The following is a 27,845-nucleotide window of genomic DNA, read 5'->3' on the forward strand; positions in this document are numbered from 1 at the left end:
CAGTATTGTCAGGATTGGTAGAGGTACCCCCAGACTGACCAACACGCCCCAAAGTTTCCCTTGGGGTACTAGATCAAAAGCGGAGCGGAGGTCCACGAATACCATGTAGAGGCTGCCACCCTCAATCTTTGCTGTTTTCCAAAATAGTAATAACAAGCGAAAGATTTGGTCCATGGTAGAGGTGTTCCTCCTAAACCCCGCTTGGTATTGGCTCAGTATAGCGTGCTCCTCCATCCAATCCTCAAGTCGTTCAAGGATAAGCCGCGCAAAAAATTTTTGCGGAACGTCTATGAGGCTTATGGGCCTGTAATTTGCCGGTAGCAGGGGGGAATCCTTCTTGAAGATGGGAACGATTTCTGCACCCAACCAAGTGCAGGGCACGTTCATTCCTCTCAAGATTGCATTAGATAAAATGCATAGATATGGACCCCAGATCTCCATTTGGTGTTTAAAGAGGTCTCCCGGCAATTTATCTAGCCCAGGGGCCTTGCTAGGTGGAATTTTCGAAATGGCATTAACAACTTCCTCAGGCGAAAACTGTATACAATCATAGGAGTCATTCAGTGCTGGTAGTGCCGGATATGTGTCCATATCAACTTCAATAGCATACAGGGCTCTAAAGTGGTCTTCCCAAATACTAGCCTCTATATTAGGCTCGGTGGCCGGTTTAGGATCCCCACTTCCTGTGTTAATTATAGACCAAAATTTGCGGGCATCTCTCTGTTCTAGAGCGCATGACAGATCGGTCCATTTTGCATGGTCCCAATCCTGTTTGGCCAACTTCAGCATAGCTTTATAATGAGTTCTCTTGGTGGCGATAAGGATCTTGTCATTGCCTTGTTTTACAGCCCGAATCAACTCTTTTTTTGCCAGGCGACAAGCATCATTATACCAGGAGGAGAGGGGGGTCCTATTCTTTCTCTTGGTTGCTACTGGATTAAACATATCTGACAAGATACTAACGAGATTCGTGTGCAGGGCCTGCAGTTTAATATTAAAATCTGGAGAAGGTTCTTGGGTTATTAAAACATCTAATTCAATAAAACACGGCAAGACTGAATTGTACAAACTTGCCAAGTCCTCAGGGGATGCCTCCACCTTGTCCCACTTGACCCTGCGCCGGTCATTCGTCAGGACTAACCTGTCTACTCGGGCATCTCTGGGTCCTAAATCCTTCGGTAGTGTGACCGGAGAAGCCAGCTCCAGCCTCAGCAAATTGTGATCACTGTCATCCCTTACAATAATCTCGAAGTCGATAACCTTCGACCACGACTGTGTCCGAACCATAATGTAGTCTAGACGCGATTCGTGGCCCTTTTTGTTGTATGTGCACCTAGAAGGAGTATCTGAATTGGTGCGTCCGTTACAAGCCCTAATTGAGTGGCTTAGTGTAAGGGCCGTTATTTGGACCGCTAGAGGGGACCAGGACCTAGTGTGAGGAGATTGGATTTGCGGAATGGACCAGTAATCGTCCTCAGTTGCAAGTGCACCATTGTCCATCCCCGGTAAGGGTTCAAAGTGGCAGTTAAAATCTCCTGCTACTAGTAGGGACACATCCGTAGGGATGGAGTGCAGAACATTTGATAGTTCGTCGACCGTAGTAGACTCACTAGCTAGACTGACAGGCCTCGAGTAGACATTCACAGCAGCCAGCTTGAAATTATTGGGCCATTTCAGAATTACACACTGTATATCATCCGAGTGTGTGCTAACAGACTCGGCTGAGCAGCCCAAGTGAGTTGCCACCCATATGGTGAGACCCCCAGACGGTCGACCCTTACCCCCCCATCGTGCAGGTATATGAAAACCCGCAAATCCCATTCTCCTTTCCTCTGTTCTTGCCCAGGTCTCCTGGAATAGACATATGTCCATTCCATCAATAAACGTTCCCCATTCACCACTCGCTACTTTACTATGTAGGCCCGCAACATTCCAGGACGCAATTACCAAGGATTCAGTGTTCATAAGTGCCCTGGAATTGCAGTCGCTCCTAATTGTAACAGTGCTTTCGCATAGGTGCAGCTCTATAACCTCTTGCACGTCTGGACTTTCAAGAAACTTGGCATACTGGAGATTATGCCATTAATGGGTATATTGCTATAAATAGCCCCACTATCACGCTATCCCAGTGGATTGTCTGCCCTGGTCTCAACTATGGCCTTGGTGACTGTTAAAAAGACTGTGGGCAGGATTAGAACAGGCAGCATACACTAAAGATAGTAACCTTTTTTGGAAAATTATAAGTAAATTCTCCTTTTTTGTCAGACAGTGCAGACACTAAAGTTTTTGTCGCTCTATCCACTTGGGTAGAACATTTAGAAGGACATTTTTAGTCCTACAATGATCATCTGGTAGCATACCAGAGTGCTATAACTTGTTTAACTCTAACCTCTTTACAAAATATTACTGTGAAGGAGGTGATTGAAAAAAGCAGGAATAGTACACTGGGGACAACTGATATCAGATGGGGCACTGATTTCCTGGTATGAGTGTCAAGGAAAAGCCAAAAGTCAGCTTTCAAGATTTAAATATCTTCAAATAAAAAGATAGTTTCTTTCTGTTGGTTGTTGTGTTGGCATAGCAAATGATTTGGAATCTAGTATGATGACAAATGTGACTCGGAAAAAAGAGGTGGCGAGCTGGTATTGACTTTTAATGGAGTTGGCAGACGGAGACTTCAATCTACCATTGTTACTGCGGGAGAAGATCTTGCCCGGAGAACAGATGGAAGAATTATGGCAAGTATCTTGTAACTTTCTACACTCCACGGTTCGCGCTGCAAATTTAAGGTGGAACCACCTTTTCCACCTTTTCTTTCTTCACAGAGTTTATTGGACTCCGTATAAACTGTCCAAATTGGGGAAAGGCCCCACGTCAAGATGTCCAAAGTGTGGCAAGGAAAAATGAGACAACACTCACATGTTTATGGAATGTCCCTAAGTCCAGGGGTTCTGGGTGGACGTGAGTAACACTATATCCTTAATACTTGGAGAGACACTCCAGGTTTATCTATCTCTGTTTTGCAGATCTAGCTAGCACCTTCGATTTAGTGAATCACACAATTTTGTAGAAAACCTTAATTGATATGGATGCACCAATGGATTTAGTCACTCATTTATCACAGATGTATACTTTAATGCCCTAACGTGTAAGGCTGGAGGGAGAGTGCACCACTAGATTCAGAGTTAAGAGAGGGATAAGACAAGGATACATCATAACTCAAAACTTTTTTTCCCTTTACGTAAATAAGATTGATAAGGCGCTTCAAGAACTAGACGCCGATGGTCCAAGAATTAGATCTCGGCCAAACCCAGTGCTCCTATTTGCCGACGATGCGGTGTTAATGTCTAGAAGCGCAGTCATCAAAAGCTGACCAATGTTTTGTCAGATTTATGGAGCACAAAGGCTTAAAACAGAACCTGTCTAAGACCTATACCATGGTTTGTGGAAGTGGTAGAGCCAAAAATAAATCCCATTGTGATAGGAGTCATAAATTATTAGAAGTTAGGATTTTTTTCTATCTGGGCGTACCCATTTCAAGTTCTAGCTCCCGGAACTCACATCTAACCCTGGGCGTAGTTCGCAAAGTAGCACTTTGGGAAGCTACGCAAAGTGAAGTTCGCACTACGCGAGCTACGCGTAGCACTTCGCGAACTGCGTAGTACCTTGTTCGCACTGTGCCAGATGTCGTTTTCAATGATTGCACAGTGCGGACAAGCAACCGGCACTGTGCAATCATTGAAAATGACATCTTGCACAGTGCGAGCTGTAGTTTTCTGCTGCTCGAGTAGATTTTTACTCGAGCGGCAGCTTTCTCAACGCGAACTGGTAGTTTCTCATCGCGAGCGGTCGCGAGCATACGCGACCACTCGCAATGAGAAACCGGACCTCCTCGCGTTGGGAATCTCGCCGGGAGGTTTATTTTCCATGCTTGCGATCGCCAACTTGATGTTGCTGATCGCGAACAAGGAAAAAGTCTCGCCGGGATGTCATTTTGCTTGCTCGCGGTCGCCAACTTGACGTTGAGGACCGCGAGCAAGCAAAAAATGACCGCAGCACTACGCAACTTTACGCTACGCGTGTTCGCACTGTGCTACGTGCAGTTCGTGTAGTGCGAAGTAGCGCGAATTTCGCAAACTACACGAGCGTAGCGTAGTGCTTTGCCAAGGCTTACTCACATCTAGCATTAGCAATAATAAAAATGTGCCAGATCCATCGAGGCCTTGCTTAGGTTTGCGAGAAAAGTTGGTAATAAACCTATTTGTGAAATGCTCCAACTCTATAGGAGTAAATGTATCCCAATATCCACATATGGAGCAACCCTTTGGGTAGTGAGGGGGCATACAATGCAAAAACCCAGGTAAACTCCTTTTTGGCTAGGCTTCCTTCTGTACTGTGCATTATACCTAACATAATTACTCATAGAGAATTAGGTGTAAACTTTATGGAGGATACAATTGACTTGAGTGTGATAACTGGTTGTTACAATATTTGGAGTAAACCAGGCACAAAATTCTCAAGTGAAATTATTAATGACTGTCTTGCCTTTGAGCATTGCAAACAATTTCAATGGCTGATTCATGTTAATAGGTTAATAAAGAAAGTTGATGCAGACCTACGAATTGAGAATCGAGCAAATATTTTAAAGTTTCGTAAGAACGAAATAAAAGCTATCCTCATGAATAAGCGAGTAGCCAAGAGATATCAAGGTAAGGCAGAAAGTCTCAGTAACCAACTATCTCAAAGGGCCTACAAAATCCATGTTGCAGGGATATATTGTGACAATAACCGACATACCAAAAAAATTCTACCTACCCGGCTCTGATTAGGTATTGTACATCGACTCATAGCTATCCCAAAAAGAGATGTGTGGTCCAATAGACTCCATAGATGCCTGTGCGATGGAGCATCAGTACAGCCCCGCAGTGCACTTTATATTATTTTGAGGATTTTAAAGTGCAATTAGGAAATGCTTTCTGCATCCAGTTTTACAATCTAAGAATTTTATAATATACCAGGAAGCATTTAAGTTTTTATTCAGTTTTGAGTCCAACCATAGTTTCCTTGCTGCTTTACTGTTCATTAGGGGCGCTATAAAAGAAAGGAAAATACTTTACTTGGACGATAAACTGGTATATGAACATGATTAGTTTATTGGTATGAACTCTGTTTTTGTCTTTTTTTCTATAATGTGACTACCTTGCCTTTATTTAATGATTTTAACTTTGGATTTTATCTATGATGGAAGTAATTTTGATAAATGCATTTAACAATGTATGCTTTATGATTATCAAAAGATGAAATCAAATTAAGCTGATTTGACTTTTACTTTGAGTCATTAGGGGTTTTTGAGATAGGAAAGAGGAATGGTCTCAGTTTCAAAAGAATTATGCGCATGTCCACAGTTGATTGGCACAACCTTCCTACAACAGTTATAATTCCATGTTTCAGTCATGTCTGTATAAAAGATATAATATATATGCATGAATTATCTATTGGACAGAAATTGTTAAACTGTTGAAATTGCCAATAAGAAAGCAACAGGAATAGTCCCTGCATGAACTTATTTGCTTTACATGTTGGACCATCTTTTCAGTAACATCAGTGTGTCTACTGGGGTGTGTTTTTGTCGTGTAATATGATGTGTGAGTGAACGAGTGCGGTTTAGAATGAACTGCATGACTCAGTTGGTCTAGAGTTTGTGTAACTGTTTAGCTACAATTTGTCATGTTATCTCTTTCAATATCTATTTATGTAATTTTGATATCTTTGTATATTATTGATTTGTATAATAAAAGGTAGGGTATATACCCCCAAACAATTTGCCAAATGATGTATCGATTGATTTTCTCTTTATTTGCACACTTTGTTACAACTTGTGGTGATAGGGTAACTCATTTTCCTTTTCTTGATCTTTGACATTAAGCTTATGGATAACATTATTTTCAGGCAGTGGGGATGCGTTATGCACCAGAAATGAAAGAATATTTTGGGTCTTCATTGTAGGATTCGCCCCCCCCTCTGGCATGGTATTCCTGATTAGTAAAGTACGATCTTTTTGTGGTTGAACAGTATTTACAGCTCTAATAGCAGTACTAATTGATTTTACTTCTTTTACTAAGATATCCAACATCTTTGGTAGCGTTCCCAGGTAATTTCTAGTAGTACAACAACTGCATGGTAGTGGGGGTGTTTGTGTCTCTTTTTTTGCTCAATGATCATCTCATTTAGGCGTTCTAATATTGGGCCAGATGTAAGAGCATTCTCAGCAGTCGCAAATGGGAAATCAGCCCGTTTGTGAATGCTAAAAATGGTTGTAGCATGTACCAAACCTATTTTGCGGGGGAGGAGCCAAGATGGCGACCGGAGCAGTCGCTTGAGCGCCCGGCTCCGTCGGCCCTTGGCCTCGGACTATCATCCTGATTCCTATCCTTGCCGATTTTCGAGGTGCAACGCGTGCGACGACGCGCTGACTGCGCCGCCGCTTTCCCGAAGTCTTAGCCCGCCCGGATGCCGGAGTTTTTGGTGCCTTTGTTCCCCGCCCTGGACCCTTGCTCTACTGTGGCCTCGGCCGGCCCCCTGGAATCGTTGCAGTCACCGGACCCGCTGGTGCAAATCTGAGCCCGAGGTCCCGATCCCGCCTCACGCCACGCACGGTCGCCAGAAGAGCCGGGAGAGAGACGCCCGGACACCTCCTGTACCCTGCATCTGATGGGCTGGAGCCAGAGGGTAAGCCCCGGTGTGGCGGGTCTCCTACCCCGCTCTGTGGACCACGCTGTAGAAGGCTGCAGACCCCCTTCTTCTATGGTCTAGTCGGCTGCAAAGAGAGCCTGAGGGAGGGGAAGAGACTGCTGGCTTTCACCAGTTGCGGCGCAGACCTGTTGGGAATTGCCTCCTTGTCACGATCCCCCCCCTGGCCACGGTACCGTTCAACGGTAAAACATGGCGCTGATTGCCTGCTCGCTGCTGGGGGGTGATGCTCCGGTCTCGCCCGCTGCCCGCTTCGCCCTCCCTCTACCAGACTCCAGCTCCCCAGTGCCGTCCCGGATTGCTGCCGTTGGGGGGACGCAGCTTCCGCTGACATACGGCTCCGTTCTGGCTGCCCTGCGGGACTTTCGTCTGCAATTGTGTGTCGGCTTGCAAACGCTGAGTGAGCGGTTCGACTCTACACTGTCTGCTGCGGGCCGTGAGCGCCCCGTTTGTGATCAACAAGACGTGAGTCTGCCAGTGCTGTGGTCCTCCTGCGGGGAAGCAACGACTGGGTATAACGGTGCTACACTGGTGTCTGCATTTGGCTTTCCCGGCGCTCAGGATCAATCGCTCTCCTGCTCAATGGCAGATACTTTGTTTCCCCGGTCATTGCTGCCTGCTTTGTTGTTGCCTGCCTCACCGTGCCCGCAGGAGTTTCCAGCTGAACTACACCTGGCGACCTCGAGGAACTGTTCACGGTGGCCTACGACTCCTTTTATGTGGAACTCATGTACTTTACAAGCCAGGTCTGGATTTTATATGGTGTGCAAGGGGACCTCAATAGATGATCGGCGGCCATTTTGTGACTCTACTTCTCCATCTTCTCCCAAGTGGCCATATTGTCTTTGTCTGTTCGGGATGCGAGGCATTCACGAGGGGGCGGGTCTAATCGTACGCCCGCGATCGGGCCAGGGCTAGACTACTTTCTATCATCATGGCTTCACGGCCGGGCTGGACTGGGACTGGAATTGTCTACTTATGTTGTGCGCACTCGTCGCGATCTGTCTGCCTTCATTTCCGTGGTGTTACATGCTATCTTCCCACGACCGCCTTTGGGTGTAGTGGGGTTTCAGTGTGTGGAGGCTTGGTTGGCCGGTGGTGTCGGGCGCTCCTGAGGATACGTGGGCTCCTCCCCGCCTCCTTTCTTCTTTCTTCTCTTAATTTCTTTACTCTATTCCTACTTTCTCTCTCGTCTATATTTCGGGTTCATTGGGCGACAGGCACTATGCTGGGGGGGGGGGTAGGCCATAGCCTCCGCATTGGTGTAGGGTGGGGGGGTAATTTACTGTTTCTTTTTAGTTCTATGGGCCTCTTTCTTTCATGTCTCTGCGCTATACTTGTTTCGATTCGGGGTCCGGGTGTGGGGTGGATTGAGTGGGGGCGGCTTTTAGGGGGTGCGTATTTACTACTGTGATGATCCTGTTATCTAATTGCATCGCCTTACTGTATGAGATTTTCTATGGTTGTTTTAATGATGCTGCTGCTCTCCAGTGTATGAAGCCGACTTGCGGACTCGAATCTCCTTGTTTCTATCCTTTACTGACTTTTTTCCCGATAAAAATTTTTTTGAAAACCTTAAAATTAACCTTCACTTCTCCTTCCCCCGGTGTCAAGGATCCCTCCAGTGTATGAATCCTGAATCGTTGCTAATCTTGACCTTGACGCACAGGGGATGTATTGTTTGTCTCTGTGCTCAACCGTATTGTGGCCGGCCTGATGGTTGTAGGCCCGTATTTGTTCTTTTACTATGCACAAATAAAGGTTTAAAAAAAAAAAAAAAAAAAAAAAACCTATTTTGCGAGTCAGAAACCTGTTACCGACTCGCTAAATAGGTTTTGTAAGTCGCTATTAGGAAGGGGTGTGCCAAGGGTCTCACGGACCACTGCCTGCTCTTAAACATTTCATTTTTATTTTTTAAATGCATCAAGCTGCATTTAAAAAAAGTTTGTTGAAAAAGCAGTCACGGACATGGTGGTCTGCTGACCCCAGCAGGCCACCATCCCCGTGATTGCCGGCCATTCCCAATGAGTCACAAAATGTGACCTGCCTCATGAATATTATTCAGGCAGGTTCTTTGTGACCCATTTGGGAATTGCGAACAGTGTCTCAGACACTGTTGCACATCAGTGTTTGCAAAAAATGCAAATTATGAGTCGTAAACACTAAGGGTCGTACATCTGGCTCACTATGTCTTCTCCGGCTATGTAGGTTGCCATTGTATGTAATAAGTCAATTTGTACTCCAAGTTTGTCCAACTGAAAGTTGAGTGATTTACCAGTTGCATCGAGAGCCTTAAGATGTGGGCCCATACATGAGATGTAGTGTGATTACTTAAAAAATCTATGGAATTTGAATTCTTAACTCTAATAGGTGATGAAGCGACTAGAGCCATGATCGGCTATTTATGAGTTTAAGATGAATCAGCTGATGATGATTGATGATTCTCTAATGCCAGAAATAATTATACATATGCAATATTTCATCTTTTGTCATTTATTTTCTTTTATTTTTTTGCAGCTACTATTCTACCCTTCCAGATCCTAAGTCCAAGCCTCCGGTCTGACTGCTCGCTTTAATCCTGAATCCAAAGTTGTCAATCCTGCATAGAGTGATGATGCTGTATAAGTGATTTTGTTTTAGATCATGGGCACGTGGATGGAAAAGGCCTGCTATATAATGTAAGGCATAATACATGGAAGGGAAACAGCCATCATATTGCATGCAAACTAAGAAATAGTATAATTTACTATTCCAAAACCTTCCCTACTTTTGCACACACTGGAGTTGGGATAGTAAATTATACTATTCCTAAATCCAGCACGCCCCCTAGAGCAAGTCGTTGTAACGACTTGCGTTGTAATCGTACTGCGATGTAACAACACGGTCATTGTAACAACCGTGTTTTAATAACATACGCTGTAAACACATGCAATGTAAACACCTAAATTCTAAATGGAAGCCTGCATTACAAGAGGAAAAGGGTGTTTCTAATAATCTTCTTATGCATAGCTCTCATTGAGATCAATGTCACAGCAAAGGGAAACCAAAGCTGTTATTAGGTAAGGAGTTCCATTCTCTGGCAGTGGAAACCGAGAAATCTTTCTTGCCCCAAGTAGGCGTTCTCACCTTGGACTGAAAACAGAAAGGTGCCGCTGGACAGAAAAGTGTGACAGGGACCATAAGGATAGAATTTATTGGCTAAAAAATCAGGTGCTTGGACATGAGCACATTTATGCATAATGACTATGGCCTTGATGATATTACAACAAATTCAACTGGCAGCCAATGAAGAGAATAAGGAACAGGCGAAATGTGATCTTGAGCGAGGAGTGGCAAATTGACCTGGCTACAGCATTTTCGATGAATTGGAGCCCTTGGATTCATTTTTTGAAAGGGCATAATTTAGACATGATTGAATAAATGTGGTAATAACTAGTTTATGGGATGAGCTATGGATAAAGGGGAGCATTCTTTTGAGGTATTTATTGAGCCAGATACAGGTTTTAGACCAGTGCTTTCCAAACATTTTAGAACCATGACCCAGTTTCTAGAACAACAAACATTTGCAAACCATCTAGCTTTAATGAACATGAGGTGGATGATTTTCAATGCAACAAAAGCATCGTGTGGTAGCGCATGGTAATTTACAAACAGCACATTTTCCATTGAAATGGACACTAAATTTGCACAACTTACAGTTTTCATGAAAAAACTATATGGCACGCAAAAGATAATGAGTGGAAATCGTGTTTCAATGAATCTATATCAATTGTGCATCACAGAGAAAAGTGTCTTGAATTGTTTCAGTACCATTACAAATGTGAATGAAGGAATGAATGAAATTAATGAATGAATGAAATGAATGAATGCAAATTTTTATTGTTCAGTTAGTAAAAACTTACAGTAAAAACATCTTAATACAAGTTTTTTAACAATTCATAAAATAAAGCCTCTTTATGCAGTTTCCTTACCTTTCAGACATAACCAATCCCAAGCCCTTATTTAAAAACCACATAATTAAAAGTACAGTTCCTCAATTCATAAATACTAAAAAACCTCTTCATTGATCACTATTAATTAATTTCCTCTCTGCTATTTCTATAAACCTCAAAAATCTGCAAGTGAATTGTAAACCTTGTCCCTGCAGGCTGGCAATGACTGCTTGTCGGCATGATCGTATCAATTGACTAATAAAATCCTGCATCAGCAGCCACCTACATTCCACTAATACCCCGGACATCTACAGATGATATGACAAATATCTTCTCTATTATGGTTACAGCGGCGACACATCCTATTACCACTCGGCTTTTTCCACATTGGGGTGACCCCACGGAATAGGCTATTGCCTAACCGGAGACTCATAAATTTTTAATTGCCCTTTGGCTATTTAGACCCCCTAGATAGCTCTGAGCTTTTAGCATACCATATGAAGCAATCACTGTCCATGCATGAGCTCTTTTAGCCAATACTGCTTTATCCAGCATCAAGGACATTTTTTTGCTACACCCATTTATCTCTTTGTTAAATGTCACTTGTGAAAGGGGTAAAGCCCATAATTGTTCCACCTTGAACGTATCTATAGCCAATTTGAGGTAATCGTTGGCCTGCTTATGTTTATTGTCACTTATCGCCTCCCAAATCACTGTAATCATCGTTGTGTTATTATCCTGTCTCAGTTTGTGGCAAAATTTCAAATATGCCCTAAACTGTTCAGGTTCTGTCGTCTAAGGCCAAATTCAAGTCGAATTTGGGCTGGTGATGTCTGCTGAGGGAGATGAAACAAGCGACAATAGGTACCTGTCACCAACTTGTCTATAATTTTATCAGCACGTCCTCTAAAAGCCTGTACACCATATGTCAGAGAAGGAACGTGTTTTACTGATATTACTTCTAGTAATGGTTTGAGGGAAAGGCCTTTTAAGTTGTTCTTTAGGGTTGCGAATGCTGCAATTAGTGAGTTATTTCTTCTCTGTAGTGCAGCCCACTGATTCTTACCCGAACCCCAAGTGTCTAGTATGACACCCAGATATCTATACTCTGAAACTGATTCTAATACAGACCCCTCTAGACTCATTCGAGGTTGCGCTGCTAACCCCCTTGCCACCAGATTGTTTTTGACTTCTTTGAAAGTTGACCTTAAACCCGTGAGATGAAGCGTATAGAGCAGTTTCGTTTATTAGTCTCTGCAGCCCCACCTTTGTGTAACTTATTAATACAATGTCGTCAGCATACAATAAATGGGAAACCTTAAAACCGGCCACTGACGGGGAGTGAGAATTAATATCATTCAACCTAGGCAAAATATCAGCCAAATACAGGTTGAACAAGGTAGGAGCCAACACACATCCTTGCTTCAGCCCATTCCTTGTTATCGTTTTTTTTTACACTAATGTAGCCTGGCCGAACCTTACTCTCGTCCAGGTATTAGAATACAGCAGTTGGATCGCTCTCAACAAACTAGGTGCAATTCCACTTTTCGATAACTTGTTCCAAAGAATATTCCTTTGTACCGTGTCAAAGGCTAAACTAAAATCAATAAAACATAAATACAGTTTCAATGATCGGCACTTTGCCATTTCAGTTATAAGAGCTAACATTTGAATGTTAATATTAGTCCCCATGCCTTTTATAAACCCTGTTTGATTCATTGGCAGCTGTTTACTGTCTCCCATCCAAGCTGTTAGCTCTGCCAGCAAGCATTTAGCATAAAACTTTGCTTCACAATCCATTAAGGCTATTAGCCTATAATTCGCAGGGTCCGAGGACTGGCCAGCTTTAACGATCGGGGCCAAGATTGAGCCCCTCCATTTATCGGGGATTTCTTCATTCTGCAAGGCGTAATTAAATAGTATTGTCAAATTCTTAGCCCAATACTGTGAGTTTTCTTTAAATAGGGCTTGAGGGATGCCATTTGGTCCTGGCGCACCACTCCGACGACTAGAACCTATAATTTTTTTCACTGTTGTGTACTGGATTTTTAACTGCATGATGTCCCTTGAATTATCACCTGCTCCATCTTCCACTGGCTTTATTATGTTGTTTATGGCACCTAATGTAAAACCCAAGTGCTTTTTCCCAGACTTCTTCCGATATATCTGAAGATATTAGTTGCTGTTTCCTGCCATTTGCTTGATTTACCAATCTCCAAAACCCATGTGCGTCTTAACGTTTAGCTGCATAATTAATCTTACACCAATATAGATCTAGCTCCGCTTTTGTTTGTAACCATACCTCTTTTTTATAAAGTGACCTTAATTTTGGTAGGGCGTCATTTCTGATTCTGGAGGTTGCGTCATTTCTTAAAACTCTTAAGCTATGATTCAATGTTTTCTTTGCTGTTTTAAGTTGTGCAGACATCTTATTTGGGAATGACGTAACTGTTGCTGCCCTGACTTTTGCCTGAACAGCATTTTTCTCTACTAGACATATTGAAAACTTCTCCCACTGCGTCAAAGGATTTTGATCTATATTATTTAAAGCTTCCCACTGAGCTCTTGCTTGCTGTTTGATAGTTTGTATACTATTTACTGACCAGTGTAGTCTCATATAATTAAGGCCAATGGTCTAACCTAACTCTGGGGCAGTTTGGTCATGTAGAGGAATAGTTAAGTTAAGTCTAATGATTTGTGGTTGGTGATCACTTTCCAGCCTATTGCCCAACTTGTAACTTGTTACCATCTGATATAGTGGGAGGGATACTAGTGAGTGATCTATGACGGATTTCAATTTTACCGAGTAATGAGTCGCTTGAGCTGGTATATCCGTATACGTCCGGCCATTCAACACTCGGAGACCGTGGTGCTCCAAATTTATCACCGCTTCATTGCCCAATCTATTAGATCATTGTTTGGGTACTTCCATCGCCGGAATATGCCAAATTTGGTTTATAACGTCCAGTATTTGATCCCTAGGAGTCACCTAGAAGAGATTCATATTAAAATCACCTGTCAAGAGAATCTACAGAACTGGTTTCATTATGCTTTGCGATGTCAATAAACTCAGAATCTTGTTGATTGTTTCTTTTTTTCTGCTTCCAAGGGTACGTGTATACACATTTATTATCATCAAGGGGATCCTATTAGCAGGACTATAAGGCCACACCTTAATAGCTTGAATGTTCGTATGATCAAATTCTACTTCTTCAATTTGTATTCTTAGGTCCACTGTTACATATAAAGCCAGACCTCTTGCTGCTCGCCCCTTCAGTTTTATCTTGATCGCTGGCTTACTGTAACATAGATATCCCGGAACCTTAATTTCCTCTTGTGCCCATGTTTCTTGAAAGAGGACTATCTGGAACCTTTTAATATAAGATAAAAATTCCCCATCGTCTGCCTTTGCTGTCAGGCCCTCTATATTCCATGAGCAGATGTCAACTATGTTCATAATACGGCCGTCGTTGTCCACTTTGTTCTGTCGGGTCTTCGATCCTTGTCTGAACTGGCACTCAGCACACTCGGGAGCCAAGACAAATCAGATTTAGGGTGATGGCCTTCACTCGTCATAACATCTATTTGGTTACCTGCCTGAATGGCTATGTTGTCCTTTAAAGGTGTAATTGAACTCCTCCTTGCCCCCTTCAGGATCGTTGTTAAGCCTAATTGCCCCTTACACAATAATGGACTTTTTATTTGGCTTTGATGTCCCCTACCACACTCCTCTTCTACCCTTTTTCGACGAGTGCCACAACCGTCAGGATCTAAAAACTGAGGGTATGGTTCCTCCCTTTCCCTAGTCATCTCAAGGCCCTATTTTTCAAATTTCTCTTTTTCTGCCCAAACTTGGTCCGCTAACTCTGGAGTAGCCCATTTATTTTATTTATTTATTTATTTTTGCAGTTTTGTATAGCGCGAACAAGACCTTTACAGGTATCAGAGCGCTTTACAGTACAGAGATAACGACATAGAAAACATATGAGTATCGTGACCTAGGAGAAGAAAATAACGTTTCGCATACATTAGTGTCACATAGTTACAAGGGAGAATCAAAGAGTCATGTGAATTTGGCTAGAAGAATAGATTTCACTTCTTTTTTGAAAAAAGCAGCCGATGGGTTAAGTCTCGTTTCTTGGGGCAAGGCATTCCAAATCCTGGGCGCTATTCCTGAGAAGGAGCGATAGTATGTTTTCTTCTTGGCGAATGTTATCATAGTCGGTTCCTCACCTCCCCACGTTGCAAATTTACGAATGTGACTGAGTATATGTCCGTAGACTCTATATGACATACCTTCGGTATTTCTTTTGTCAATCAAATCATAGACCATCTATTTATTCTATCAAAATGCCCCCTGGATTTGTATTTAGGAAAAAATGTCAATTTGCAGTGACTACAAGGCGGGCTGGGTCGAATCAACCACTCTCTTTGACCTTGCTTTTTAGTACAGAGTATGTCCTGCTGTATGATCTTAATCTGCACTGCATCTTCTGGGACCTTGTATCCGAGTTGAGAGTCTCCTGACTGACGTTGCATCTGTTCATCTTTTAGGGCCTTATCAGTCCTTAATGTTTCTTCTCTTATTCGCGTTTTAATCTCCTTTTTATTTTTGTCTTCCATGCCTTTCTCTGCTTCCAGAGCTTTTGTATTCTTTCCCGGTCCCCCACTGATTTTACTATTTTACTTTGACTTGCTAGTTCATATTTTCCTGGTCTGATCTGTTCTAATTCCCTCTGAGTCTCGACAGATTGTCCATCCATATCCTCTGTCATCGTTTTTACTTCCACTCAAGCAGATATCCTCTCGATCTCCTTTTCCACTTTATTATCCCCTACACATTCTTCCTTCTTTTTTCTTGACATGCCACTCGATTACCTGTGTTTAAACAGAAAATTGGGTACACCTTCCCTTGATGTGCTGAAGTGCTCTCCACCTCTTTTTGGTTATGGCATTTCCTGAGTCTTTTGCGCTGTCTCTTAGAAAGCTCATTTAACTTGACCGCTTCCCCTTGTAAGGCTGGATCTGATGACTGGTCATTTGTGTGCCTTTTCCCATTGGCTACTTTTTTTTCCGGTTACTTTGCCTAGTAGGATCAACTTCGTTCCTCTTCTGTAACTTCTCTGCACTGGAATTTTCCCCCGAAGGGACCTCTCTTCCTGTTCACTTATTTGTGCCGATTTTTTTTCGTCTGTCTCCCACCTGTTGGTGTATGAATGACCTATCGGGCTTGTCGCTACTTTGGCAGATTGCATTTGCTCCTTTATCTCTACAAGAACCTGATCCAGCATTCCAGGAAGAGTAGACAATTTCTCCGGAACTGGGCTACAGGCACTACTGCTAGTGGGCACTATCTCCACCTGCGCCTCCGCCTGCACCCTTTGTACTCACTGGTTCAATACTCCTATTTTTGTGTCAATAGCCGTGATGTATAATGCCATTGTATTTAATAGATCCACCTGATGTCCAGCTTGCTTGATTGATTTGTCAAGGCATTGACAACCGATTGAAATGAATTAAGTAAGATCTCCCAAGTATTACTATTCCGGCCTTGTTCCCAGCCTTAATCTCCCATTAGTTGACTATTTGGGGAGCCGACTTGAGTGGAAATATCCGGAAGGTCCTTTATATTGGAACCAGTTGGATGAGCCCCCCACAGCTTTTCACCCTCTGCCTTGTCCTCTATCTGCGGTGTTTCATGAAATTGGTCATATGCATTTTCTACTTGGGATTCTCTCTCTACAGGGGAAGTTTTACCCCCAAGGGCACCCACTAGGTCCATACCCTGACTTAGATTTAGTTTCCTTTTAGGGTCTATTCCTTCTAGGTCGTCTTGATCATCTGTCTTGACAGGGTTTACCATGTTGTTATCTATTTGTTGATGCGCCTGAGCTTGAGTCTGGATTTCTTTCCCCAAGATAGTTGGCCTCATTGTCAGCGGCGGTGGGTCCGTTGACCCCGTTAGCCTCCTAATCCTAGTTGGAGAGTCTGGTTTCCATTGTGGGGAACTGTTATCGCCTGGTTCCTTTGTGACTGGCACCTCCTTTTTCAAGGCCACTGACACACTACTTTCCTTTCCTTTTTGTCGTTCGCTATTTAAGTCCCAGGTTACCCAGTTAAACGTGGGTTTCTTTGTATTTAGACCCCCCAAGCAGGAAGCACATTCCAACTTCACCTTGTTACTCCTAGCCGCACTGGAGGTCAGATTGGAATACTCAGCTGTCTCAGAAGGCTTAAATGTTGATTGTGGTTGTATCGGGCTTTGCAGATCCCTGATATGCATATCCTTATGATATGTAAGCAGTACATCCACTAGGTTCTTCAAAATTCTGTTTTCCTCACCCTTTTATTTAGGTTACCATTTGGGGATCTAACAGAGCCAGTTGCTGACCCATCCCCTTGTACCACCAGGGGAGGGTCCTCCATGCCTGATTCCTCCATACAAGGCCCCTTTGCCACGTTGACTGTCTTATCTTCATTGTCCCCTGTGTTAGAACTAGCCCCGGCTTGCTTTTTCTGTCCCTGCCAGACTACCTCCTGCACTCTTCTAGTTCTCCCCGAACGCATCTCTTTGTGCTTTTAGGTACTCTTTTGAGTTTAAGATTGTATGACCTAAGTTTGATGTACGCTGTTTTTCATATGGCTTAGCACTAGGTTGGGTCACTCCTACCCGATGCCCGACTGCCCCTCCGCCAGCGTAAACCAGCTCCACCAGAATTCACAGGGCTCCTCCTTGCTACTAATGCTCTGCTCTGCTCAACTTGTAGATGTGACACCAGCCCCAACTGAATAGCGATGAATAGCATTGGGATGGCGGAGATAAATGAGGTTGAAAGCAGAGACAGCGATAGCGGGTGGCAGGTAGCAAGGTGTGTGAGAGCAGGGTGCACTTGGGTGTCGCTAGCCCCACCCAACCTAGTTGGGTTGCTCCCGCGAACACACCACGGCTCTTCACTCTGCAACCGCCGCTATGGCGGATGCGCTCTCTTGCTTTCTTGCGCAGTAGCTCATCCCTGCCCTCGCTTACACCTATCCTCTGGGTCAGCTTACTTTGCCTCTCGTATGCATCTCATGTGCTTCCTCTGGTGCCCCGGTACTTGTGATTGAGCTTTGCAAAGTCCTCCACAAGATACAGGGGGGATGCGAGACAAAAGACTTCGATGATTACCCTAGTCTCAAGTCCTGACCTGCGCAGTGTGATCTGTGCAGTATCGTGAGAAGAACACTCGGCTGAATTCAGGCTCCAACAGGATCAAGCACCGGTGCCCTTTCAGCCCCTCAAGAATAAAAGGGCAGTAAAGTAAGTAGCTGTATGGCTGTATGGCTGGATGGCTGGAAGGCTGACTACTAGGCAGCCACTCCAGAAGCTGCTAGCTGTTCCGGTGCATTCCCAGCCTCCAAGCACTCTCAAGCTCACTCAAGTCATTCTTACCCTGTGAGCGATGTACGTCCTCCTGCCTCCTCCTACTGTAGTCCCCACAGGTTACACAATTTACTGTTGTGGACTGTTGTGGGCGAAGGAGCCTCTCATGCAGCTCGGCTCTGCTCCGCGTTTCTGTACATCGGTGTGCATCGGTGATTTCGCAGTCCTCTCGGCTCAGCCCTGCCATCGCTCAATGTAATGAGGGAATGAGGGAAAATGTGAGCCTCAGAGAACTCGGAGAACCAGGGGAACCAGAGGCAGAAACTGAAGCGGGAGAATGAACCAGTCCGACACGGCTCAACCCCAGCTCAGCCCCTCCAAGCTCCGGTTCTGGCTCAGTGTCTAATCGCCTCTTCACCCCGGCCTCTCTCACACCGCTTGCTCCACTCGCATGGATCGCATGGACCACGGGCAAACACCTCCTCTTTCGGGAAAAAAACTGGGACTCACTACAAATGTTGTTTCCATCACTCTTCAGAATTACAAAACATGTACTTCGGTTTTGCTTTTCTAACTTCTGAATGTATACATTTAATTTACAGGTATTTACATTTTCTTGTGTTACAAATAAAATGATATCCTATAGCCTTTCTTTTCACATTCCCAGTACCCCATCAAGATTGTCAAATAATTCACTGTACTTTTTTTTCGCAGACTTCAAAGTGATAAGACCTTGTAAACACCAATATCCATAGTAAAAAATAAAAGCAGCAATTTTTCAAAATGCATAGCTTGATATTTGACCTCTGTGTTTGTAGTGGAGCAAATGTGACAAGAAATATAGAATTTAAAGGTATTTAAATGTATTGCTTAGACTTTGGCAAATGGGGTTGCAACCCTCTGTCCCACAGTTTGAGAGACACTGTCCTGGACAACTGTGCAAACCATAGCTCCAAAGGAAGATTTGTATCAATAATGTCGAGATTGTTTTCAGTGTTTACTGGTTGAGGATGCTGAGCCCAGAGAAGTCAGCCACAGGTCCTGATCCTAGTGTTCAACAAAAACCCTGAAACATAGCACTTCTCCCTTCATGGGACTGGGTCTTAAAAAGTTGGGACACCTTCTGGGAACAAACAAAAGAGTGTTTTGGGCACAAAAGTAGTACTGTCGAAAGAGTTATCAGAATGTGACAGCAATGTTAAAAGACATTTCCGAAGAAAATCTAACTAGCAACTAACTCTGTGACCAACTATTCACCAATTCTGACAGTCTCCCATCTCTAAAGTTGTAAATTAAACTCTGCTCTGAGCCTGTTCACTTTTCAGAGATTATCCTTCCAGGTGACTGAGGTCTGGCAGAGTTGACCCATGTTACTCCTGCCACTTTCCTTCAGTCTCCGAATTTAGGAGTACCACAAATTGCTTTAGTTTCTTTTTCTTTTAAAAGTGATGGCTCTAGCATCTCCGCGTGATGAGTGCAGTTTTCTCCTGTGCCTCAAGGGTTCAGTACTTGACATGGGCCATTAAGCGTTTGCAACTGAATGCTCCCTAGAACTATCGCTAATTCAAAGGCAGTTTAGGGAGATTCACCCTTGTAATAAAAACTAATTATGATTATTTGCAGGTAACAGGTCACCCAAGTAGTCCCTAACTAACAAGGATGAAGATACAAAGGCCAACTATGGGCATAGTGCTCAGATCCATGGTGTGATTTTGGTTCTTCTCAGCACATGAAAAACTAACACGCTGAAGAGGTCAGACCCAGGTCAGAGTCAACTGGCTCTCAGGTCGAAAGAATTACATTAACTTCAAAGGGATGCAGGGACTGGCAAATTACTTGATGCACCACAAGCAGGTGTGTAGCTTCCGAGGGAGAGGACTGAGGTCTTTCCCCCAGAAATAAATGTATTTTCTGATAAATAGTTGGGTACAGGTGCTTTCAGTCGGGCATTGTGAGGTGTCAGTCGGATTTTAGCAGGAATTTTTCCATACACACGGATAAAAATGCACACACACTCTCTCACTCTCTGTTTTGACCATCCTCAAAAATATTGGTCATTTTGCAGAATATTGTGTCTTCTCCCTTAGTGCTTCTACCAATCCGCAATCTCTCCCTTTCCACTGCCCCTTAATACCCTCTCATGCACCCTGCTTGTCGTATGATGTATTTAAACATTATATGCCAGCCTCATTATGGGAAAATCTGAAGCTCACCCCCCCAATCTTACTGACCAATCTACGGTCCAGTGTGAAAGCACAGTCTTGTCTTATTAGCCAATGGGAGGGTGCCTACTGAGTTTTTTTGAGCCCATACTTAAAATAGTGAGTCTCAGAATGCAACGTGCTATGAACTCAACAACTTGAACTGACTGAAGGTGTCACATATCATGTAAGACCCAATGTAAGTTATCAAGGTAGCCATTTACTTCAGATATCACATTTCCCTTTCTCTTCCAGATTTATTTTTGTAGAGAGTAGAGTGAGTGTTCATGTCTTTTCCATTATGGGAAAAAATATTCAGTTACATTTTTGGAAGTTGTTTCCCAGATACTGTGCAAGCCTGAATCAATATTTTCAAGATGTTATTTTTTAATGGAATCCTTGCTGCTTTACCAAGCTTTTTATGAATCTCATTTAAAGAGCAATTGCCTACTAGTACAGTTGTGGTGGGAAACCAATCTGATTAATTGCTGAGGCGGATCTCTCCAGTAAGGCAAAGTATGTACTGACAGAAAGGGTATTTTCTTTAGGATAAATCTCACTATACCACTGACCAAAATAAACGGGCTCCTGTGCATCTGAGGCAATGTAATATAAATGATGGCTTAGGACCATATGTCAAATATGTTTTTGAGGTAATAAACGGGCTGAATCACAAATCACCTTGTTTGTGACAGCAAAAAACATTTTCTAAAGTACAAATACCAAATTGCGATTCAGTAACTACCGAATCGCAATTTGATTCAGCGATTTGGTATTTGGAATGAGTGTGTTTAGGAGTCCCTTTCAACTATCAATTTGAAGTAGTATTAATGTTTTGCAGCCAAATTACAGGTTGCAAAACAATGCACAGATCACTTGTGAGTATACTAGTGACATGAGTATGTGTGACATCAGAATGTACACAGACCGTCATGAGTAAGATTATAAAATGCGAAAAGAACAATTGAGGGACAGAATGGAGAACAATGTCATACATTCAACCCAGTACAGAGACTGGGCCTAAATCCATCATTTTTTTGCTCCCCATGTCATTCCAGTTTGAACTCAGGATGTTTGTTTCCGGTCCAGGGAGGACCTGGCTTGGCAGTTCGGGCTGGACTCTTCCTACAAGGAACAGGGTCAAGACTGATTTGCATATGGCTGGGTCCAAACTGGGGTGGTGTGGTGAGCAAAAGAATGATGGATTTAACCCAGATCACTGTGACTGGGGGTGAATGCTTGCATTGTGCAGCATTCCGTCCATCAATTGTTTATTTTGCAATATTCTAAAATGACAGATATGGTCTTTATACACCTCCATTGATCACAAGTGGACATTGTGGGTCTCACCATCTCATTAACATTTCTCATTAGGTCTAGTTTCTAATGAATTTGTTCCTATTTCTGCAATGTAATCTTCATTTAGAAACCCAAACACAAGAATTCTGCACTTAGCAATTTACCTATTGTCACATCATATAACAGATATCATCACTACAATACAGCTATGACATGAACTATGGTCAACACCAATACCTAGTAAAATTAGAATAGATAATTATTTGTTGTAACTGAATTCTATATAATGTACCTAAGTGCTGGGATTTTATCAGTTAATTTCTTGAATAGTAATTGGGACTTTTTAGATTGTTTTTTATGTTGACATGTTTTTATGGTTTTTTAAAAACTCGAATAAAGAGATTACTACTACTACTACTACTTACAGATTTCAAAACAAGCATTTTTACCCACTACTAAAATACAGTGGTAATCATTTGCAAATGGGAAGAGGCCCTAAAGGATCCCCATCCGCTTTGAGAATGTAAACAAAAAATATTTTTTAAGAGAAGGCAGTGGTCCCATGAAACTTAAAAGTTCTATTTTTTATTTTCCTAGAAGGTAAACGGGCGCACTTAGAGAAAAAAGGTTGCTTTATTAAAAGGCAATCACAGACATGGTGGTGTGCTGACCCCAGCAGGCCACCAGCCCTATAATGGCTATCATTCCTAATAGGGAGCATACTGCGCCGATTCTCATTAATATTCATGAGGAAGGTCGATTTCCGACCCACTAGGGAAGAGGGATTGCATTTTCCTAATTTTGTTTCAGTAAGAATCACAATCTGGGAAAAGCAATTCTTGTACATTGCCCCCTAATCTTTAATAGTTATTTTGCAGCTGTAGATGCTCATTAGAAAACAAAAAAAATTCACACAATGCTTTGCAACATACACCCAAAAAAGCCTGAATCAGAAATCAGACAATGAATTGGACTGCTCACCATGTATGACTTCCTGCCTAGCTCTTTCCCTCTGTAGTAGACGGGGTGCAGTATTGCGTCCAACTTTGTTCTGCCAGTTCTGAAACTCTGGCACAGGCTCTAGGTCTGAGAGATGGTCCAGCTCATCCTCTACCAGATTAGGAAGAAGGGATTCAGCACCAGCAAACCATGAATTAGGGAATTCGATGCTTCTGAAAGAGTTATAAATACATGGGAATTATTTTTAAAACCAAGGTTACACTATTTACAAAGACATTATACGAACTCCATGTCCACAATTGATGACTAATGCCATGATGAAAAACCAGACTAGTTTTTACTTACTAGTCTATCATCACATAGCATATATTTTGTTTTTATTACATTAGTTTTATTAATAATATATTTAATGTTTACTATTTAAATTGATATATATTTAAAGAAACAATATTTTATACAATGATATAAGAGACAACTATTTTTTTTCATATGTTTGTAATTTACATGATAAGTATAGCATATGTATATTTTTGACACTGATATTTAAGTCACAATATTTTTGTATGGGGATATTTTCGGGGTCGATATTTTGTCTGAACTGGGCCAAAAAACTCCAGCATTAAAAATATAGGCAATGCTTACTAACGTTTTGAGGAATGTGCATGTGTACACAACTGTTATTTCTGCCCTGATAACCAGCTCACCTTCAGCATTACAAATTGAATTCTAAGGAGCTTATTATGATTTCAGAGCTGCCACCGACTGACACCGTCTTGAACTCAGGACTGACCGACCTGAGGTCGGCGGTTCCGACCGCCTGATTATGATGCAACTGAACACTGTTTGGTCAGATTCCCACTGTTTTCTATGGGAGCTTGTGTTACGGTCATAAACCGGCCGTAATACAGGCTCCTGTAGAGAATTGGGTGAGTGTGTAAAACTCTGCACAATTGTACCTGCCGCACAGTGCAGGGTGTCACAGGGGGTACCCTAAGTACGCCCTTGACAATCGAATGTAGACTGCGGGGGCAAAGGAGCCCTGCTAGGGCCCCCAAAGTCACTTTCCGACAGCCTTTCCATGTCAGAAAGGCTGGCAGAGAAAGGCTGTCGTAAACCAACATCGTAATCCCGACGGCGGAAACGCCATCCATAGGGGATTACGGTGCAGTTCCGATCAACAGGAACACTCCATGCATCGTCCGGAACCAGTCGTAATGACGGGCCGGTTTGTATTCCGACTGTAAACATCATAATTGGGCATCGGGCCACAAACCGACCGAGTCTGACAGAAAGTGTCTGACAGCGGTTGAGAAGCTTCCAACTAGTGGTCGACCTACATCGTTATCGGCCCCTAAATAACCGAAAACACGCAACAAGCAGAGATAATATTACACTCGTAAAATCAAAAACATGAAAACCTGATATTCTCTTTAATCATAGTGAATACATTGTGGAAATGTATAGTTCATGGAGAAGTATTTTGCTTGTAATGGGTAGGTAACATGGAACCAAGCATGAATTCCCACAGAAGGGGTTTGGTGACAAATGCATCGAGACACTAGCCTATTAGGCTGTGAATTCTTACAACTGTAGTCACTTTATAGATTATCACTTTATAGATTATAGAATAGACTGCCACAGCAGAAGCATTCGCCTACCTTTCAGAGTCTTCATGATGGCTTACTGTTGACAGCCACTGCAACACCCGCACTTGGGGGTTATACTGGGGGTTGTTCGCAGTGTGCAGAGTTACATTCCTCAGATTCAAAGGATGAACTAGGTGCCAGACAAGAGGACAAAACGTTATGTGTGCCCATAGTGACCATACATATTCTCAAGACAACCCTTCATGTTATGACTACTTGTGTATCTCACATCTAATGCACAGACAAATGATCTAGCTGCAACTTCTGGTCATCATCTATATTTATATCAATGCATGATAGAGCAATATGTGAAATGCTTTGGCCTACAAGTTCTCAGCCTTTATAAACTACATTTGTATTGTATGCATTTATGCAACTATGGTCTCAATCTTCAAAATAAAGTGTGCTCTTTGAGGCAGTCTAAGGAGACTTTCGGGCATATTTACAAGTCCCTTTCACAACCACGTCTCTTTTAGTGACGTTGTGATGGCGATAGGAGCTTTGCCTTATTTACAAGGCAGCGCTTAGCCACTTAACATGGCTTAACGCTGCTTTGTAAATAAGTCACCCTTTCATGCTACACTTAGCCTGAAAGGGGCGGGCAATGGGTGTTGTGGTGGGCATTCTCCCGACACACCCATTGATTTTGACACTGCCCCCTATTTACAAGAGCAGCGTCAATAGGAGGCAGTTCCAAAATTAACACCAGGTAAAATATGGTCTTAAAGAGCCGAAATGGGGAGAAATGCTTTATTTCTCCCCGTTTTTACTGTTTCCATGGGCAGCACACATGAAAACAGCAAAATGCCACTGATTGTTTATGTGCAGGAAGGCCCTCCTTCCTGCACATAAACAATATATTTTTTTTTTAAAAGGCAGTTTTGCAACTTCTATGTGTGTTGCATTAAGCAGCACACATAAAAGTTACAAAATGGCATTTAAAGATTGTTTATGTGCAGGAAGGGGGATCTTCCCGACACATGAACAATCTTCCTCTCAACACAGGCACCCTTGCACTATGGTGCAAGGGTGCTAGGCAGCTTAATTTAGTACCAGCGCAGGGGGAAACGCAGGGCTGCACCATATTCTTTTTAATACAGTGCAGGCCTGTGTTTCTAAAGTGACAAAGTGTGTCATTAACCTTCTTGGCTTAACGACACGCTTCGCCACTTTTTTAGTTAATATGCCCCCTTGTATCACAGAAGGAGAGACAGAGTTGATTTCCGCTCTTTGTATCAAAGGATCTCCTTTGCACTGTGTTGCAAGGCTTGCATATGTATTTTTTTAATGGTATCTATATTACAAATCCCGTTGTATACTAACTTGGCCATTTCTTGTGGAATAAATTTATCAGAATGCGGGTGCAGGCCGACAAAGCAGGCCAACTTGTTTAAACGGTGCAGCTAATTCAAATGTGTGCTCGACTGCAATGCTTGTTTATTGAGACTTATATTAGCAAGCCGGAACAGGAATATTTTCCTGATGCACTTTTTATAAACACAACTATGACAGCTGAAATATGCTATGAGAGAAACCTCAAAAAGTGTTTAACAATCACATAGTGTAAAATATTAACCATTGTGTACTGAGTTCGGGGTACGATGTAGGGTTCTACATACCACCTGCAGATGAGAGATCCTCCAACAGGTTTTGTCTGACTCCTAGCACTCTTACCTACTTCAGCATAACTAGGAGATGAGTAGGAGACACCTGCCAGTTTTCCTTTTTTCCCAAAAAGTCATAATATGTCCTTTTAGGGTTTGGCAAATGCACCATGTGTGAACACAATGAGATGGGTGTAACACTACCCCTTCCCAGCACTGGCAGCTTGTTAAAGACTGTTCACCACAACCCTCATCTTTATGCAGCAGATCTGTCAGGTAGACTGAACTTCTTTCAACAGTTGGGAGGAATCACAGTGAGTATTCCGGCATTGCTCAGCTTTTTGATGTCCTTCTTTATACTATGTGATGTACATGAGCTGTAATTATACCAATATACATACACAAACAGAATACAGGAACAAAGGTATTGGTGGTAGAAAGTAAATAAAATGCCACAAAGAAGATTTTAAATTCTCCACCGTGACCACCGTAGTGTACAACAAGTCCTCTGAAGTAATTAAATTGCACAACAAATGCCCCACATCCAAAAGTATCGGGAGGAGATAATTTTAAAAGGGACCTTGATTGTAAGAGTCAACCTTTTAACTGGTAGCTCTTAGAGGAAAGATGTCAGCAGGCAGTTCTATCCAACCATAACAATTTTTTTAGGTGATTTTGTTATTAGCTCCTGTGGGGTTGGAGTATACTCAATAGGAACAAGTAACTAAACTGTAAATATTTCTGTTGTGAAGATTATCGTTTATAGCTTTGCATATCCTAAAGAATATTCCGTAATCATCAGCCAAAGATCCCAGAGTAATTTTACCTGCATCTCCTTAAGCCTAATTTTGCTTCATTAAGGGCCATTAATAGATTCAACAGAACCAACGGCATGCCCATAGCCAATAGGATACCCCATAGTTTTTCCCGTGGAACTAAGTCTAAAGCTCACTTTAGGTCTACAAAGGCCACATACATAGAGCCCTTTCCGATTTTCACAAATTTCCAATACAAAAGTAAAAACCAAAAGACATGATCCAAGGTGCTGGTTTTGGGCGGAAAGCTAATCACCAAAGGCCTGATTACGAGTTTGGCAAACTCATGTACCCACCACCCACCAGGCTACGAGTTTCCTTGCGTCTGGCGGACTTTTTTTGGCAGTCCCACGGCGGTGCCTCTAAACACCACAACGGGATTGACAAAAAAGGTTCCTGCATGGCATGAACTGTAAAGTCCATTCCATGCAGGAACTCGGGTGCGTGCACACAGGGGGGAAAATGTTGTGCCACCAGCATTCATCCCCATGCACATGGGCTACAGGGTCCCTGTAGGGTCCCCTTTGTTTCAGGACCGCCAGCCTTTTCATGAAGGAAAGACCTCCATTACACCACTGGCGGTACTGAAACTTTTAATATGCATGGAGCTGCTGCAGGGGCACCAACAGCATATTACTGAGTCCCTGACCTCCACGCCACCACCAGGTAACAGCGGTTCCCTGGTGGCTGCGGTGGTGCAATAGCGGTCCGACTGCTCATTTTGTAATGGGGCGGTCCATCCACGAGTGTGGCAGTGGCTGGACAGCCACAACGTGCTGCATAATTCGGCTCTTAGGGTTTTAGCCTTTTAAGGGTTATAAAGTGCCCTTTAGTGATATAATTCATTTTTAGGATGTGTTATGTACTTAAGGAGAAATGTGACTGAAGTCTTAAAACATCTCAAATTTGTTCAGCAGCAGATGCTTTGCAGAGTTGCATAATTGGCAGATATAAATATGAAATAGTGAGAACCTAAAAGATGGAGGCAATTGCAGAAGTATGCTTCTTCGTGAAGAGCTGTCTAACCCCAATTTGGGGTGTACAATCCGGGATCAATGTATAAACAGTAAAACTCACCTTGATGAATTTCATTTATAAACAGCTGATTTGCAGTGTCCAGAAAGAGAAATATTGCCAGAAAATCTGACAGTGGGCGCTTGGTTTCCATGTAAATGAGCCTGGCATGACTGAACAAGGTGAATTGATAAAATAAAAGAAATGGTACAGGGTTCAATATTTTTACAATGCTCATAACAGAGGTATGAGCCCCAATTT

General features: G+C 42.8%; 1 pseudogene; it reads right to left on the reverse strand.

The window, feature by feature from the left end:
* LOC146772985 (rho guanine nucleotide exchange factor 11-like) overlaps nt 1-23,701 on the reverse strand; it is a 316,652-nt pseudogene extending 292,951 nt beyond the window's left edge.
* Between the last annotated feature and the right edge of the window lie 4,144 nt (nt 23,702-27,845).

Source organism: Triturus cristatus, chromosome 12 (assembly GCF_964204655.1).
Source record: "Triturus cristatus chromosome 12, aTriCri1.1, whole genome shotgun sequence".
NCBI lineage: Eukaryota > Metazoa > Chordata > Amphibia > Caudata > Salamandridae > Triturus > Triturus cristatus.